The sequence below is a fragment of the Lolium rigidum genome, chromosome 2 (assembly GCF_022539505.1).
Source record: "Lolium rigidum isolate FL_2022 chromosome 2, APGP_CSIRO_Lrig_0.1, whole genome shotgun sequence".
Taxonomy (NCBI): Eukaryota; Viridiplantae; Streptophyta; class Magnoliopsida; order Poales; family Poaceae; genus Lolium; species Lolium rigidum.
Window position 1 is genome coordinate 47,939,819 of NC_061509.1, and position 9,795 is coordinate 47,949,613.

Below are 9,795 nucleotides of genomic sequence, written 5' to 3' on the forward strand. Positions count from 1 at the left end.
ATAGGAATTCACCCCCTGGACTTGAAGCCATGCTTAAAGAATTTATTAGTACACAAACTGCCTTTAACAAATCTATTGAGGAAAAGCTCAATAAAATTGATATTCTTGTTTCTAGAGTTGATAGTCTTGCCTCTGATGTTGATCTTTTGAAATCGAAAGTTATGCCTAATAGGGATATTGAAAATAAAATTGTTACTACAGCAAATGCCATCCAAGTTAGAATTAATGAGAATATAAGATTAATGGCTGAAGCTGCGTGCTAGGTGGGATAGAGAAGAAAATGAAAAACTAGCTAAAGAGAAGAATATAGCTAAAGTTTGGACTATTACCACCACTAGTAATGCTAATGCTACACATGTTGCTGCACCTCCTACTCATACTAATAAAAGAATTGGTGTTAGCAATGTTTCCACTTCTAATGCAAAGCGCGAAAACTGCTGAAAGCGCTAAAGCTCTTGAAGCTGCACGTGATAAAGTCTGCTGAAATTTTTTCCAACATTGGGGATGATGATCCCATTGCTTTAGATTATAATGGTTTGAATTTTGATGATTGCCACATCTCTGAAGTTATAAAGTTCTTGCAAAAACTTGCTAAAAGTCCTAATGCTAGTGCTATAAATTTGGCTTTCACGCATCATATTACAAATGCTCTCATAAAAGCTAGAGAAGAGAAACTAGAGCGCGAAGCCTCTATTCCTAAAAAGCTAGAGGATGGTTGGGAGCCCATCATTAAGATGAAGGTTAAAGATTTTGATTGTAATGCTTTATGTGATCTTGGTGCAAGTATTTACGTTATGCCGAAGAAAATTTATAATATGCTTGACTTGCCACCGTTGAAAAATTGTTATTTGGATGTTAATCTTGCTTGATCATTCTACAAAGAAACCTTTGGGTAAAGTTGATAATGTTCGCATTACCGTTAACAATAATCTTGTTCCCGTTGATTTTGTTGTCTTGGATATTGAATGCAATGCATCTTGTCCAATTATATTGGGAAGACCTTTTCTTGACTTGTTGGTGCTATTATTGATATGAGGGAAGGTAATATAAAATATCAATTTCCTCTCAAGAAAGGTATGGAACACTTCCCTAGAAAGAGAATGAAGGTACCTTATGATTCTATTATTAGAACAAATTATGATGTTGATGCTTCATCTCTCGATGTTACTTGATACACACTTTACGCGCCTAGGCTGAAGGCGTTAAGAAAAGCGCTTATGGGAGACAACCCATGTTTTTACCTACAGTACTTTGTTTTTATTTTGTGTCTTGGAAGTTGTTTACTACTGTAGCAACCTCTCCTTATCTTAGTTTTGAGTTTTGTTGTGCCAAGTTAAGCCGTTGATAGAAAAGTAAGTACTAGATTTGGATTACTGCGCAGTTCCAGATTTCTTTGCTGTCACGAATCCGAGCCCACTGCTCTGCAGGAAGCTCAGAAAATTATGCCAATTTACGTGCATGATCCTCAGATATGTACGCAACTTTCATTCAATTTGAGCATTTGGGGCCCCTGTGCCCCCTCTCGACTTGCCCTTCCGCCTACTTAAAGCCTCCGTGACGAAACCCCCAGTACCGAGAGCCACGATACGGAAAACCTTACTGAGACGCCGTCGCCGCCGATCCCATCTCGGGGGATCCTGGAGATCGCCTCCGGCACCCTGCCGGAGAGGTGAATCATCTCCGGAGGACTCTACACCTCCATGGTCGCCTCCGGAGTGATGAGTGAGTAGTCTACCCCTGGACTATGGGTCCATAGCGGTAGCTAGATGGTTGTCTTCTCCCCATTGTGCTATCATTGTCGGATCTTGTGAGCTGCCTATCATGATCAAGATCATCTATATGTAATTCTATATGTTGCGTTTGTTGGGATCCGATGAATAGAGAATACTTGTTATGTTGATTATCAAAGTTATGCTTATGTGTTGTTTATGATCTTGCATGCTCTCCGTTACTAGTAGATGCTGCTGGCCAAGTAGATGCTTTTAACTCCAAGAGGGAGTACTTATGCTCGATAGTGGGTTCATGCTGCATTGACACAGGGACGAGTGACAAAAAGTTCTAAGGTTGTGTTGTGCTTGTTGCCACTAGGGATAAAACATTGATGCTATGTCTAAGGATGTAGTTGTTGATTACATTACGCACCATACTTAATGCAATTGTCTGTTGCTTGCAACTTAATGTCTGGAGGGGTTCGGATGATAACTCTGAAGGTGGACTTTTTAGGCATAGATGCGGTTGGATGGCGGTCTATGTACTTTGTCGTAATGCCCAATTAAATCTCACTATACTCATCATGATATGTATGTGCATTGTCATGCTCTCTTTATTTGTCAATTGCCCAGCTTGTAATTTGTTCACCCAACATGCTGTTCGTCTTATGGGAGAGACACCTCTAGTGAGCTGTGGACCCCGGTCCAATTCTCTTTCTTGAAATACAATCTACTGCAATACTTGTTTTTACTTGTTTTCTCTGCAAACAATCATCTTCCACACAATACGGTTAATCCTTTGTTACGAGCAAGCCGGTGAGATTGACAACCTCACTTTGTTTCGTTGGGGCAAAGTACTTTGAGTTGTGTTGTGCGAGGTTCCACGTTGGCGCCGGAATCTACGGTGTTGCGCCGCACTACATCCCGCCGCCATCAACCTTCAACGTGCTTCTTGGCTCCTCCTGGTTCGATAAACCTTGGTTTCTTTCTGAGGGAAAACTTGCTGCTGTGCTCATCATACCTTCCTCTTGGGGTTGCCCAACGAACGTGTGAAATACACGCCATCAGCTACAACATTAGACTAGAAAGTCTAATACCAATGCAAGTTTTCATAATCATTTCTTCAAAAGGTTGCTTTTATTCAGAAGAACTATGTCCATCAGCCTTCACCGGTTTACTAGAACTTCATGGAGCTCCTTTCCGGCCGCGTTCGTAGTTCCTCATCCCGGAACAGGGAGTGACATGTCACGGTTCTTTACACTCTGCAGAGGTGTGTTGCTTTACCCATAAGAGATCTTAACCTTGGTGCCAACCGGGCAGCTTTCCCGTCCACACTTCCTATGGTGTGAGGCCCGGTATAAGGTCTAGCCAATCATGTTCCTCCGCTACCTCGAACACCCACCCTTTGTTGCATACCCCGACCCCGGGTCCTCGCCGGTCCCATTATTCCCACTAGATTTCGGGTGGACCCCGACCACGACGTCAATGCGGGACTCGTTAACCATACATTCCTTCGCCGGCAGCCGCAACCCATCATAGACCGCAATACCGTGGGGACTTAGGACTCCCCGACCTCACCGCTTGCTCCTTCGAGCGACAAGTGTACTACGGACAATGCCGTGGGGACTTAAGGACTTCCCGGCCTCACCGCTTGCCCCCTTGGATTATAAGTGTACTACGGTAAAGCGCATCCGTTGATGAACGAGAGGTGGAAACACTTTTGACTACTCCGTCCCACTCCGGATCTTATGGTTAACACGGGTATTACGGCACAAGAATCATCGGACGACATTTGTTGTTTAATCCTAGATGGATATAAACCCGTGCAATGGAACCTCCACCATATCAACACAATCCATGGTTCCATTGCCCACCACATAGTCATATTCATAGTTATGAAAATAGTGGTTTTGCTTTTTATGCGATTAGTGATAAACATAGATACTTTGCAAGTAATTTGGTAGAAATACTCAATTGACATGAGCAAGTGATGAACTTGCACCGAACACCGCAAAGTTTTGCGGTTGGATGGTGTGGACTCGACCCTTGTCCTCTATTTCTGAAAAATAGCATCATTGTCCAATAAGGGCAATGGTTAAAGAAGCATTGATGCATGATTCCAATTTTAGGGTTTGTTCCCCCCTTCCGATGTCTTATCATTTCATGTGAGAGGTTAATACTAAGAATAATTTGGGATACTTTATTTAAAGTAAAATACAACCTTGAAATGTTGTCAAGGTGTTTTTAAAGTCTAAAAGCATTAATAGGCTTATTTTCATTATTTGAAAATATAAGGTGCGATTTATATTATTATTATAATCATCAAGTTAAGATTTATTCTTAGTTGTCTTCAAAATTCCTTTTGATATTTTATTCAGGTAGAGAATTTTATGCTGATCAGTTTTCATATTTTTAATTATTTTTTTAGAGCTATTAAACATTTCTTATACAATTTCAAAGTTTCTGTATTTAAATGGAATTATGAAATGACTTAATTGCCCCTGGGCCCACATGTCAGTGCGGCCCAGCGGGTTAGGTCGCACCCGAGCCACCAGTTCGGCTCGCTCGGCCCACTCGTCCTCTCCTCTCTTCCTCGCGTAGAAACCCTAATCCCCTCCTCGTCTCTCTGGCGACCCGCGTCGCCCCGCCGTCGCTGAATTAATCCGGCCGTCTCCGGCCCACTCCGGCGGCGTGGTTGGTCGCAAAAGAACCGCCGCTCGCCGGCGAACACGATGGTCCGCGTCGATTCGGTTCTCGCCGCCTCCTCGACTCGCCCCCGTCGCCTCTGCTCGCCTACCGTGAGGATCCACAGCGATCTCTTCGCCGCCGATGCTCCTGGTGCCGTGGCGCGGCCGTGTGCCTCGCCGTGGTGGTCCAGGCGTTGCGGCGAGGTGGTGCCTAGCTTGGCGTGGCCTGGCGTCGCCGTTCGCCCGGCGTGTGCCGCCGTGCCGCCATGGCTGTGCCCTTCTCCGATTAACTTGTAAGTTCACACCGCCTCCCTCCTTCTCTACTACCTGTTCTTCCTCTTCTCCTTCCCTTCTAGTCTAGCTCTGGCCACTGGCCTGCTTCTCCTTGCGCCTATGCTGTGTCGTGCTTTCATCGGCCATAGCCATAGCTTGTGTTGCTGCTCTTCCTCGATTTGCTCTGCTGCCTGTGCTTGCTGTAGATGCGCGTGTGCTACTGCTGCTATTCTTGCTACTGGCCCTACTGGCCTTGGCCATTGTTGCCCTAGCCACGCCAGTGCTTGCTATCCTTGCTAAATTCCTGCTCTGTGCCTCTATTCTGGTTGCTATGCATGCTAGAATTCAAGTGTATTCATGTAAGGTTTTCCTGACTTGATTACAGTGTGCAATTCTTGCATATTTGCAAGTGCCAGAGCAATTGTGGCTAATTCTGGTGCTCAAATTTATGATTATGCTCAATTGAGCATTACTGTGGGCTTAACAGTGTTATTCAATAATGGTTTGATGTGTGCCTTGCTTGTGTATCTTGATCCAGTGGCTCATCATGCCTTTGATGTGCTTCTGGATACAATCATAAATTATTATGTGATTATCTGTGAAGCATCGATTGATTAACTGTGGCTACTACCTTTATATGATTTATGAATTGATGTTAGGATTGATTCTAGCCTGCCTTAACAGGCTCTAGCAAGCTTCTGATGATCTTGTGATCATCAGTTGCTTGTAAAAGCTGTTGTGCTCAATCTGAGCCTTACCAGGGCTCAATTTGAGATGTGTGTGGTTTACAGACAAGTACTGGTGTGTGCTGTTGTTGGCTTAAGCAATTGCTGTTGCTTGCAGTGATCCATTGGATCCACTGCAAGGCTCTGGTGTATTGTTTACTTGTATCATCATTTATCTGTGTAGCTTGGCAAGATTTATTTGATAAATGAGATGAACTGTTTCTTCAGTTATGATTCTTTAACTTGATTGACTTGAGCTAGAGGGATGCCAACACTTGTTGGGGACCCTAGCTCACTCTGAACCCTCTGGGTGATGATGGGTGGCTTGGTTGGCTAGTCTAGTGGTTGAGGTGGCCTCAACAGCAAGTATTTGCTGTTCAGGAAGCTCCCACCCTTTTATTGACTTGCTGTGGCTTAGTGAATATCTCACTGGATAAACCCTTGTTGGTTCTCCAGTGACCTTTGCTGTTGACAAAGAGGAATAGACACTATCTGTCTACCTGTCTGATGGCTTGCTGGGCTTTAGGTGCTAGGTGATTTTGGATGGCTAGTTAGGGATTAATCCAGGTTGGATTTCTTCGGTATTGTCACCATGCCGACATACCAATGTTCCCATGGTGATTTCCTTCGGCTGATCTCTAGTTTGCTTGCACCAAAAGGCTTAGTAGCCAGATGATGATACAAACTGGGTACTCACACGCTTTGGCTTGTGTGTGTTTGATGCACATGCTTATTTATGAGCAAGACAGATGCTTGCTCATGATTCTTTGTATATACCTCACTCCAGCTCCTAGAATAAGTTGTTGGTGTAGAGGATTTCTTCTGGTTTGGATTTATGAGCTTGCCCTGCTCCTCCTTGCAATCCTATGGTGTTTGATTCAGTACTGTGGTGGTTTTGGACAGGTTGAACAGCAGTGTTGTTCTTCCTGTTCTTGAGTTCTTGGTTTCTGGTGGACTTACCCAGTGAATTCTGTCGATAAACTGTTGGTTTTGGCGGTGGAAAAGGTTTTATACCATCTCTGCTTTGCTCTCTTGGTCGACAGCTAAGCCTGGCACACTTGGGTGACTCACTAGCTGTGTGTGTGTGCTGTGCTCCATGCACACAGCCTTGTGAGCAGGTTGTGTGTGTGTGTATCCTGATGCTTTGCATCTGGCTTGGGACTTGGCTGTGAGCTGATCAGCTCGGCAGCCTTTGGTCATATCCTCTCTCTTTTCATTTAATTTCTAACCTGCCAAGTGGCTATGCCACTTGGCATAACTTGCTTTCTTTGTGTTTGTGTGCAGGGAACAAGGTGATGCTCTGGATGAAGATCAAGATCCTATTGGCAAGATCTCCATGATGATCATCTTGTGTAGTTTAGGGTAGATCATTCTCTTGTAATTTTCCTTTATTTTCTTTCTTATATTTTGCCAATTTATGTAATGTGTTGTAATATTTCATATTACTATTCTGGATATTGTAAATGACAATGTATTATGTGGGATTATCAATAAAGCTCCAATTTTCCTTAATGAGCTTTATATAATTGTTGTACTATTTATATTCTTGATTCCTTATAATTGTTTATTGAATTATCTCAAGTTTTAATTATGAGATAACAATTTGATGTTTGAATTTGAAATTCAAATTCAAATTTGGTTTGAATTCAATCATGCAACTTAATTTTGAATTCAATCATGCAACTTAAGATTGTGATGCAATATCTCTTCTCTCTTCTCAAAAACCCTAGTTTAGTTGAATAAGAGCAAGTTTGTCGCACTCTCGAAACCCTAACCCTGTAAGGTGTCGAGAGAGAAACTTGTCCCCCTTCGATGCAGTTTTGCTTTAAAAGCGCGAAATTTCCCCAGAATTTACGATGCAATGCACATCCCTTTCTAAAATCTACCCCTCAATCGTCTCTAAACCTGGGACATTACATATGGTGCGTAATGTAATCAACACAAATATCCTTAGACAAAGCATTGATGTTTTATCCCTAGTGGCAACAGCACATCCACAACCTTAGGGGTTGCTGTCACTCTCCCAGATTCAATGGAGACATGAACCCACTATCGAGCATAAATACCCCCTCTTGGAGTCGCAAGTATCAACTTGGCCGAGCCTCTACTAGCAACGGAGAGCATGCAAGAACATAAACAACATATATGATAGATTGATAATCAACTTGACATAGTATTCAATATTCATCGGATCCCAACAAACACAACATGTAGCATTACAAATAGATGATCTTGATCATGATAGGCAGCTCACAAGATCTAACATGATAGCACAATGAGGAGAAGACAACCATCTAGCTACTACTATGGACCCATAGTCCAGGGGTGAACTACTCACACATCGATCCGGAGGCGATCATGGCGATGAAGAGCCCTCCGGGAGATGATTCCCCTCTCCGGCAGGGTGCCGGAGGCGATCTCCTCGAATCCCCCGAGATGGGATTGGTGGCGGCGGCGTCTCCGGAAGGTTTTCCGTATCGTGGCTCTCTGCATCGGGGGTTTCGCGACGAAGGCTTTAAGTAGGCGGAAGGGTAGGTTTAGGGGCGACACGAGGGCCCCACACGCCGGGGCCGCGCGGCCAAGACCCGGGCCGCGCCGCCTCGTTGTGTCGGCGCCTCGTCGCCCCACTTCGTTTCCCTTTCGGTCTTCTCGGAAGCTTCATGGAAAAATAAGACCCCGGGCGTTGATTTCGTCCAATTCCGAGAATATTTCCTTTGTAGGATTTCTGAAACCAAAAACAGCGTAAAACAACAATCGGCTCTTCGGCATCTCGTCAATAGGTTAGTGCCGGAAAATGCATAAATATGACATATAATGTGTATAAAACATGTGAGTATCATCATAAAAGTAGCATGGAACATAAGAAATTATAGATACGTTTGAGACGTATAAAGCATCCCCAAGCTTAGTTCCTACTCGCCCTCGAGTAGGTAAACGATAACAAGGATAATTTCTGAAGTGACATGCTATCATAATCTTGATCAATACTATTGTAAAGCATATGAGCTGAATGCAGCGATTCGAAGCAATGGTGAAGATAATGAGTAAACAAATGAATCATATAGCAAAGACTTTTCATGAATAATACTTTGAAGACAAGCATCAATAAGACTTGCATAAGAGTTACTCATAAAGCAATAAATTCTTAGTAGAAAGCTTTGAAGCAACACAAAGGAAGATATAAGTTTCAGCAATTGCTTTCAACTTCAACATATTTATCTCATGGATAATTGTCAACACAAAGTAGTATAACAAGTGCAATAGGTAAACATGTAAGAATCAATGCACACAGTTTATACAAGTGTTTGCTTCTGAGATAGAAAGAATAGGTAAACCGACTCAACAATAAAGTAGAAGAATGGCCCTTCGCAGAGGGAAGCATGGATTACTATTTTTGTGCTAGAGCTTTTCATTTTGAAAACATAGAAACAATTTTGTCAACGGTAGTAATAAATCATATGTGTTATGTATAAGATATCCTATAAGTTGCAAGCCTCATGCATAGTATACCAATAGTGCTCGCACCTTGTCCTAATTAGCTTGGATTAACATGGATTATCATTGCATAGCATATGTTTCAACCAAGTGTCACAAAGGGGTACCTCTATGCCGCCCGTACAAAGGTCTAAGGAGAAAGCTCGCATTGGATTTCTCGCTTTTGATTATTCTCAACTTAGACATCCATACCGGGACAACATAGACAACAGATAATGGACTCCTCTTTAATGCATAAGCATTCAACAACGATTTAATATTCTCATAAGAGATTGAGGATTAATTGTCCAAACTAAAACTTCCACCATGAATCATGGCTTTAGTTAGCGGCCCAATGTTCTTCTCTAACAATATGCATACTCAAACCATTTGATCATGAAAATCACCCTTACTTCAGACAAGACGAACATGCATAGCAAGTCACATGATATTCAACGAAGGTGTAAAAGTTGATGGCGTCCCCAGAAACATGGTTACCGCTCAACAAGCAACTTATTAAGAAATAAGACACATAAGTACATATTCTTCACCACAATAGTTTTTAAGGCTATTTTCCCATGAGCTATATATTGCAAAGACAAAGGATAGAATTTTAAAGGTAGCACTCAAGTAATGTACTTTGGAATGGCAGAGAAATACAATGTAGTAGGTAGGTATGGTGGACACAAATGGCATAGTATTTGGCTCAAGGATTTGGATGCACGAGAAGAATTCCTCTCAATACAAGGCTAGGCTAGCAAGGTTGTTTGAAGAAAACTCAAGTATAAAATGGGTATGAACATATTGTAAGTATTATAAGACTTTACATCGTCTCCTTGTTGTTCAAACACCTTAACCAGAAAATATCTAGACTCTAGAGAAACCAATCATGCAAACCAAATTTTAACAAGCTCTATGTAGTTCTTC